We start from the raw sequence: 6028 nt of genomic DNA on the forward strand, positions 1-6028 counted from the left end.
ACTTGCTGTCAGAAGTGGGATTTGAACCCACGCCTCCATTTGGAGACCAGAACACCCATGTTGGGGGAAGAATTTGCTCTTGAGTCTGGCGCCTTAGACCACTCGGCCATTCTGACATACTGGCAAAGACATTTTAGTCCATTCCTTAGCCGTGTGGTTTACCGTATGGTCAGGCGTTATGTGCAATATGTGAAAAAAGTACAGAGAAATCTGGAATGTCATGTAGGTCTACTGTATTTGTTGATGTATACTAGAAAGAAAGTTTTGTTTTGTCTTTAACCTCAAAAGAAACCAAAGACACAACAGTATTTCCTGTTTCAACGTAAAGAAAAAAGAACATACTGTAAGGACCGCGTGGCCTAATGGATAAGGCGTCTGACTTCGGATGAGAAGATTGAGGGTTCGAGTCCCTTCGTGGTCGATGAGTAAATAGAGCGCTGCCTAAGTGCTATCTTTTGAATTTGATTACACGAGTATAAGTTAGCGTTTACATTGACTCATGTAAGAAAGCTTGCTTTGCCAAAAACTTGCTGTCAGAAGTGGGATTTGAACCCACGCCTCCATTTGGAGACCAGAACACCCATGTTGGGGGAAGAATTTGCTCTTGAGTCTGGCGCCTTAGACCACTCGGCCATTCTGACATACTGGCAAAGACATTTTAGTCCATTCCTTAGCCGTGTGGTTTACCGTATGGTCAGGCGTTATGTGCAATATGTGAAAAAATTACAGAGAAATCTGGAATGTCATGTAGGTCTACTGTATTTGTTGATGTATACTAGAAAGAAAGTTTTGTTTTGTCTTTTACCTCAAATGAAACCAAAGACACAACAGTATTTCCTGTTTCAACGTAAAGTCCACAGAGCCTACCATCAGGACCGCGTGGCCTAATGGATAAGGCGTCTGACTTCGGATCAGAAGATTGAGGGTTCGAGTCCCTTCGCGGTCGATGAGTTAATAGAGCGCTGCCTAAGTGCTATCTTTTGAATTTGATTACACGAGTATAAGTTAGCATTTACATTTAGTCATGTAAGAAAGCTTGCTTTGCCAAAAACTTGCTGTCAGAAGTGGGATATGAACCCACGCCTCCATTTGGAGACCAGAACACCCATGTTGGGGGAAGAATTTGCTCTTGAGTCTGGCGCCTTAGACCACTTGGCCATTCTGACATACTGGCAAAGACATTTTAGTCCATTCCTTAGCCGTGTGGTTTACCGTATGGTCAGGCGTTATGTGCAATATGTGAAAAAATTACAGAGAAATCTGGAATGTCATGTAGGTCTACTGTATTTGTTGATGTATACTAGAAAGAAAGTTTTGTTTTGTCTTTTACCTCAAATGAATCCAAAGACACAATAGTATTTCCTGTTTCAACGTAAAGTCCACAGAGCCTACCGTCAGGACCGCGTGGCCTAATGGATAAGGCGTCTGACTTCGGATCAGAAGATTGAGGGTTCGAATCCCTTCGTGGTCGATGAGTTAATAGAGCGCTGCCTAAGTGCTATCTTTTGAATTTGATTACACGAGTATAAGTTAGCGTTTACATTGACACATGTAAGAAAGCTTGCTTTGCCAAAAACTTGCTGTCAGAAGTGGGATTTGAACCCACGCCTCCATTTGGAGACCAGAACACCCATGTTGGGGGAAGAATTTGCTCTTGAGTCTGGCGCCTTAGACCACTCGGCCATTCTGACATACTGGCAAAGACATTTTAGTCCATTCCTTAGCCGTGTGGTTTACCATATGGTCAGGCGTTATGTGCAATATGTGAAAAAATTACAGAGAAATCTGGAATGTCATGTAGGTCTACTGTATTTGTTGATGTATACTAGAAAGAAAGTTTTGTTTTGTCTTTTACCTCAAATGAAACCAAAGACACAATAGTATTTCCTTTTTCAACGTAAAGTCCACAGAGCCTACCGTCAGGACCGCGTGGCCTAATGGCTAAGGCGTCTGACTTCGGATCAGAAGATTGAGGGTTCGAGTCCCTTCGTGGTCGATGAGTTAATAGAGCGCTGCCTAAGTGCTATCTTTTGAATTTGATTACACGAGTATAAGTTAGCATTTACATTGAGTCATGTAAGAAAGCTTGCTTTGCCAAAAACTTGCTGTCAGAAGTGGGATATGAACCCACGCCTCCATTTGGAGACCAGAACACCCATGTTGGGGGAAGAATTTGCTCTTGAGTCTGGCGCCTTAGACCACTCGGCCATTCTGTCACACTGGCAAAGACATTTTAGTCCATTCCTTAGCCGTGTGGTTTACCATATGGTCAGGCGTTATGTGCAATATGTGAAAAAATTACAGAGAAATCTGGAATGTCATGTAGGTCTACTGTATTTGTTGATGTATACTAGAAAGAAAGTTTTGTTTTGTCTTTTACCTCAAATGAAACCAAAGACACAATAGTATTTCCTGTTTCAACGTAAAGTCCACAGAGCCTACCGTCAGGACCGCGTGGCCTAATGGATAAGGCGTCTGACTTCGGATCAGAAGATTGAGGGTTCGAGTCCCTTCGTGGTCGATGAGTTAATAGAGCGCTGCCTAAGTGCTATCTTTTGAATTTGATTAAACGAGTATAAGTTAGCGCTTACATTGACTCATGTAAGAAAGCTTCCTTTGCCAAAAACTTGCTGTCAGAAGTGGGATTTGAACCCACGCCTCCATTTGGAGACCAGAACACCCATGTTGGGGGAAGAATTTGCTCTTGAGTCTGGCGCCTTAGACCACTCGGCCATTCTGTCACACTGGCAAAGACATTTTAGTCCATTCCTTAGCCGTGTGGTTTACCGTATGGTCAGGCGTTATGTGCAATATGTGAAAAAATTACAGAGAAATCTGGAATGTCATGTAGGTCTACTGTATTTGTTGATGTATACTAGAAAGAAAGTTTTGTTTTGTCTTTTACCTCAAATGAAACCAAAGACACAATAGTATTTCCTGTTTCAACGTAAAGTCCACAGAGCCTACCGTCAGGACCGCGTGGCCTAATGGATAAGGCGTCTGACTTCGGATCAGAAGATTGAGGGTTCGAGTCCCTTCGTGGTCGATGAGTTAATAGAGCGCTGCCTAAGTGCTATCTTTTGAATTTGATTACACGAGTAAAAGTTAGCGTTTACATTGACTCATGTAAGAAAGCTTGCTTTGCCAAAAACTTGCTGTCAGAAGTGGGATTTGAACCCACGCCTCCATTTGGAGACCAGAACACCCATGTTGGGGGAAGAATTTGCTCTTGAGTCTGGCGCCTTAGACCACTCGGCCATTCTGACATACTGGCAAAGACATTTTAGTCCATTCCTTAGCCGTGTGGTTTACCGTATGGTCAGGCGTTATGTGCAATATGTGAAAAAATTACAGAGAAATCTGGAATGTCATGTAGGTCTACTGTATTTGTTGATGTATACTAGAAAGAAAGTTTTGTTTTGTCTTTTACCTCAAATGAAACCAAAGACACAATAGTATTTCCTGTTTCAATGTAAAGTCCACAGAGCCTACCATCAGGACCGCGTGGCCTAATGGATAAGGCGTCTGACTTCGGATCAGAAGATTGAGGGTTCGAGTCCCTTCGTGGTCGATGAGTTAATAGAGAGCTGTCTAAGTGCTATCTTTTGAATTTGATTACACGAGTAAAAGTTAGCGTTTACATTGACTCATGTAAGAAAGCTTGCTTTGCCAAAAACTTGCTGTCAGAAGTGGGATTTGAACCCACGCCTCCATTTGGAGACCAGAACACCCATGTTGGGGGAAGAATTTGCTCTTGAGTCTGGCGCCTTAGACCACTCGGCCATTCTGACATACTGGCAAAGACATTTTAGTCCATTCCTTAGCCGTGTGGTTTACCGTATGGTCAGGCGTTATGTGCAATATGTGAAAAAATTACAGAGAAATCTGGAATGTCATGTAGGTCTACTGTATTTGTTGATGTATACTAGAAAGAAAGTTTTGTTTTGTCTTTTACCTCAAATGAAACCAAAGACACAACAGTATTTCCTGTTTCAACGTAAAGTCCACAGAGCCTACCATCAGGACCGCGTGGCCTAATGGATAAGGCGTCTGACTTCGGATCAGAAGATTGAGGGTTCGGGTCCCTTCGTGGTCGATGAGTTAACAGAGAGCTGTCTAAGTGCTATCTTTTGAATTTGATTACACGAGTATAAGTTAGCGTTTACATTGACTCATGTAAGAAAGCTTGCTTTGCCAAAAACTTGCTGTCAGAAGTGGGATTTGAACCCACGCCTCCATTTGGAGACCAGAACACCCATGTTGGGGGAAGAATTTGCTCTTGAGTCTGGCGCCTTAGACCACTCGGCCATTCTGACATACTGGCAAAGACATTTTAGTCCATTCCTTAGCCGTGTGGTTTACCGTATGGTCAGGCGTTATGTGCAATATGTGAAAAAATTACAGAGAAATCTCGAATGTCATGTAGGTCTACTGTATTTGTTGATGTATACTAGAAAGAAAGTTTTGTTTTGTCTTTTACCTCAAATGAAACCAAAGACACAATAGTATTTCCTGTTTCAACGTAAAGTCCACAGAGCCTACCGTCAGGACCGCGTGGCCTAATGGATAAGGCGTCTGACTTCGGATCAGAAGATTGAGGGTTCGAGTCCCTTCGTGGTCGATGAGTTAATAGAGAGCTGTCTAAGTGCTATCTTTTGAATTTGATTACACGAGTAAAAGTTAGCGTTTACATTGACTCATGTAAGAAAGCTTGCTTTGCCAAAAACTTGCTGTCAGAAGTGGGATTTGAACCCACGCCTCCATTTGGAGACCAGAACACCCATGTTGGGGGAAGAATTTGCTCTTGAGTCTGGCGCCTTAGACCACTCGGCCATTCTGACATACTGGCAAAGACATTTTAGTCCATTCCTTAGCCGTGTGGTTTACCGTATGGTCAGGCGTTATGTGCAATATGTGAAAAAATTACAGAGAAATCTGGAATGTCATGTAGGTCTACTGTATTTGTTGATGTATACTAGAAAGAAAGTTTTGTTTTGTCTTTTACCTCAAATGAAACCAAAGACACAATAGTATTTCCTGTTTCAATGTAAAGTCCACAGAGCCTACCATCAGGACCACGTGGCCTAATGGATAAGGCGTCTGACTTCGGATCAGAAGATTGAGGGTTCGAGTCCCTTCGTGGTCGATGAGTTAATAGAGAGCTGTCTAAGTGCTATCTTTTGAATTTGATTACACGAGTATAAGTTAGCGTTTACATTGACTCATGTAAGAAAGCTTGCTTTGCCAAAAACTTGCTGTCAGAAGTGGGATTTGAACCCACGCCTCCATTTGGAGACCAGAACACCCATGTTGGGGGAAGAATTTGCTCTTGAGTCTGGCGCCTTAGACCACTCGGCCATTCTGACATACTGGCAAAGACATTTTAGTCCATTCCTTAGCCGTGTGGTTTACCGTATGGTCAGGCGTTATGTGCAATATGTGAAAAAATTACAGAGAAATCTGGAATGTCATGTAGGTCTACTGTATTTGTTGATGTATACTAGAAAGAAAGTTTTGTTTTGTCTTTTACCTCAAATGAAACCAAAGACACAATAGTATTTCCTTTTTCAACGTAAAGTCCACAGATCTTACTGTCAGGACCGCGTGGCCTAATGGATAAGGCGTCTGACTTCGGATCAGAAGATTGAGGGTTCGAGTCCCTTCGTGGTCGATGAGTTAATAGAGCGCTGCCTAAGTGCTATCTTTTGAATTTGATTACACGAGTATAAGTTAGCATTTACATTGAGTCATGTAAGAAAGCTTGCTTTGCCAAAAACTTGCTGTCAGAAGTGGGATATGAACCCACGCCTCCATTTGGAGACCAGAACACCCATGTTGGGGGAAGAATTTGCTCTTGAGTCTGGCGCCTTAGACCACTCGGCCATTCTGACATACTGGCAAAGACATTTTAGTCCATTCCTTAGCCGTGTGGTTTACCGTATGGTCAGGCGTTATGTGCAATATGTGAAAAAATTACAGAGAAATCTGGAATGTCATGTAGGTCTACTGTATTTGTTGATGTATACTA

At 42.5% G+C, this 6028-nt stretch overlaps 19 non-coding genes across 19 annotated transcripts; 10 read left to right on the forward strand and 9 right to left on the reverse strand.

The window, feature by feature from the left end:
- Nucleotides 1–6: 6 nt before the first annotated feature.
- On the reverse strand, nt 7–116 carry TRNAL-CAA (transfer RNA leucine (anticodon CAA)). Its single transcript has 2 exons — nt 79–116; nt 7–52 (listed from the first exon to the last, which is right to left on the reverse strand). It is a non-coding gene; the product is annotated as a tRNA-Leu (tRNA).
- A 415-nt stretch (nt 117–531) lies between these two features.
- TRNAL-CAA (transfer RNA leucine (anticodon CAA)) lies at nt 532–641 on the reverse strand. Its single transcript has 2 exons — nt 604–641; nt 532–577 (listed from the first exon to the last, which is right to left on the reverse strand). It is a non-coding gene; the product is annotated as a tRNA-Leu (tRNA).
- Nucleotides 642–873: 232 nt separating this feature from the next.
- On the forward strand, nt 874–946 carry TRNAR-UCG (transfer RNA arginine (anticodon UCG)). Its single transcript has one exon. It is a non-coding gene; the product is annotated as a tRNA-Arg (tRNA).
- Nucleotides 947–1398: 452 nt separating this feature from the next.
- Nucleotides 1399–1471, forward strand: TRNAR-UCG (transfer RNA arginine (anticodon UCG)). Its single transcript has one exon. It is a non-coding gene; the product is annotated as a tRNA-Arg (tRNA).
- A 110-nt stretch (nt 1472–1581) lies between these two features.
- Nucleotides 1582–1691, reverse strand: TRNAL-CAA (transfer RNA leucine (anticodon CAA)). The gene is made up of 2 exons: nt 1654–1691; nt 1582–1627 (listed from the first exon to the last, which is right to left on the reverse strand). It is a non-coding gene; the product is annotated as a tRNA-Leu (tRNA).
- Nucleotides 1692–1923: 232 nt separating this feature from the next.
- TRNAR-UCG (transfer RNA arginine (anticodon UCG)) lies at nt 1924–1996 on the forward strand. The gene has a single exon. It is a non-coding gene; the product is annotated as a tRNA-Arg (tRNA).
- A 452-nt stretch (nt 1997–2448) lies between these two features.
- On the forward strand, nt 2449–2521 carry TRNAR-UCG (transfer RNA arginine (anticodon UCG)). The gene has a single exon. It is a non-coding gene; the product is annotated as a tRNA-Arg (tRNA).
- A 452-nt stretch (nt 2522–2973) lies between these two features.
- TRNAR-UCG (transfer RNA arginine (anticodon UCG)) lies at nt 2974–3046 on the forward strand. The gene has a single exon. It is a non-coding gene; the product is annotated as a tRNA-Arg (tRNA).
- A 110-nt stretch (nt 3047–3156) lies between these two features.
- Nucleotides 3157–3266, reverse strand: TRNAL-CAA (transfer RNA leucine (anticodon CAA)). The gene is made up of 2 exons: nt 3229–3266; nt 3157–3202 (listed from the first exon to the last, which is right to left on the reverse strand). It is a non-coding gene; the product is annotated as a tRNA-Leu (tRNA).
- Nucleotides 3267–3498: 232 nt separating this feature from the next.
- Nucleotides 3499–3571, forward strand: TRNAR-UCG (transfer RNA arginine (anticodon UCG)). Its single transcript has one exon. It is a non-coding gene; the product is annotated as a tRNA-Arg (tRNA).
- Nucleotides 3572–3681: 110 nt separating this feature from the next.
- On the reverse strand, nt 3682–3791 carry TRNAL-CAA (transfer RNA leucine (anticodon CAA)). The gene is made up of 2 exons: nt 3754–3791; nt 3682–3727 (listed from the first exon to the last, which is right to left on the reverse strand). It is a non-coding gene; the product is annotated as a tRNA-Leu (tRNA).
- Nucleotides 3792–4023: 232 nt separating this feature from the next.
- On the forward strand, nt 4024–4096 carry TRNAR-UCG (transfer RNA arginine (anticodon UCG)). Its single transcript has one exon. It is a non-coding gene; the product is annotated as a tRNA-Arg (tRNA).
- Nucleotides 4097–4206: 110 nt separating this feature from the next.
- On the reverse strand, nt 4207–4316 carry TRNAL-CAA (transfer RNA leucine (anticodon CAA)). The gene is made up of 2 exons: nt 4279–4316; nt 4207–4252 (listed from the first exon to the last, which is right to left on the reverse strand). It is a non-coding gene; the product is annotated as a tRNA-Leu (tRNA).
- Nucleotides 4317–4548: 232 nt separating this feature from the next.
- On the forward strand, nt 4549–4621 carry TRNAR-UCG (transfer RNA arginine (anticodon UCG)). Its single transcript has one exon. It is a non-coding gene; the product is annotated as a tRNA-Arg (tRNA).
- Nucleotides 4622–4731: 110 nt separating this feature from the next.
- On the reverse strand, nt 4732–4841 carry TRNAL-CAA (transfer RNA leucine (anticodon CAA)). The gene is made up of 2 exons: nt 4804–4841; nt 4732–4777 (listed from the first exon to the last, which is right to left on the reverse strand). It is a non-coding gene; the product is annotated as a tRNA-Leu (tRNA).
- A 232-nt stretch (nt 4842–5073) lies between these two features.
- On the forward strand, nt 5074–5146 carry TRNAR-UCG (transfer RNA arginine (anticodon UCG)). The gene has a single exon. It is a non-coding gene; the product is annotated as a tRNA-Arg (tRNA).
- A 110-nt stretch (nt 5147–5256) lies between these two features.
- Nucleotides 5257–5366, reverse strand: TRNAL-CAA (transfer RNA leucine (anticodon CAA)). Its single transcript has 2 exons — nt 5329–5366; nt 5257–5302 (listed from the first exon to the last, which is right to left on the reverse strand). It is a non-coding gene; the product is annotated as a tRNA-Leu (tRNA).
- Nucleotides 5367–5598: 232 nt separating this feature from the next.
- Nucleotides 5599–5671, forward strand: TRNAR-UCG (transfer RNA arginine (anticodon UCG)). The gene has a single exon. It is a non-coding gene; the product is annotated as a tRNA-Arg (tRNA).
- Nucleotides 5672–5781: 110 nt separating this feature from the next.
- On the reverse strand, nt 5782–5891 carry TRNAL-CAA (transfer RNA leucine (anticodon CAA)). Its single transcript has 2 exons — nt 5854–5891; nt 5782–5827 (listed from the first exon to the last, which is right to left on the reverse strand). It is a non-coding gene; the product is annotated as a tRNA-Leu (tRNA).
- Between the last annotated feature and the right edge of the window lie 137 nt (nt 5892–6028).

This window comes from Engystomops pustulosus, chromosome 9 (assembly GCF_040894005.1).
Source record: "Engystomops pustulosus chromosome 9, aEngPut4.maternal, whole genome shotgun sequence".
In the NCBI taxonomy this organism is placed as follows: domain Eukaryota; kingdom Metazoa; phylum Chordata; class Amphibia; order Anura; family Leptodactylidae; genus Engystomops; species Engystomops pustulosus.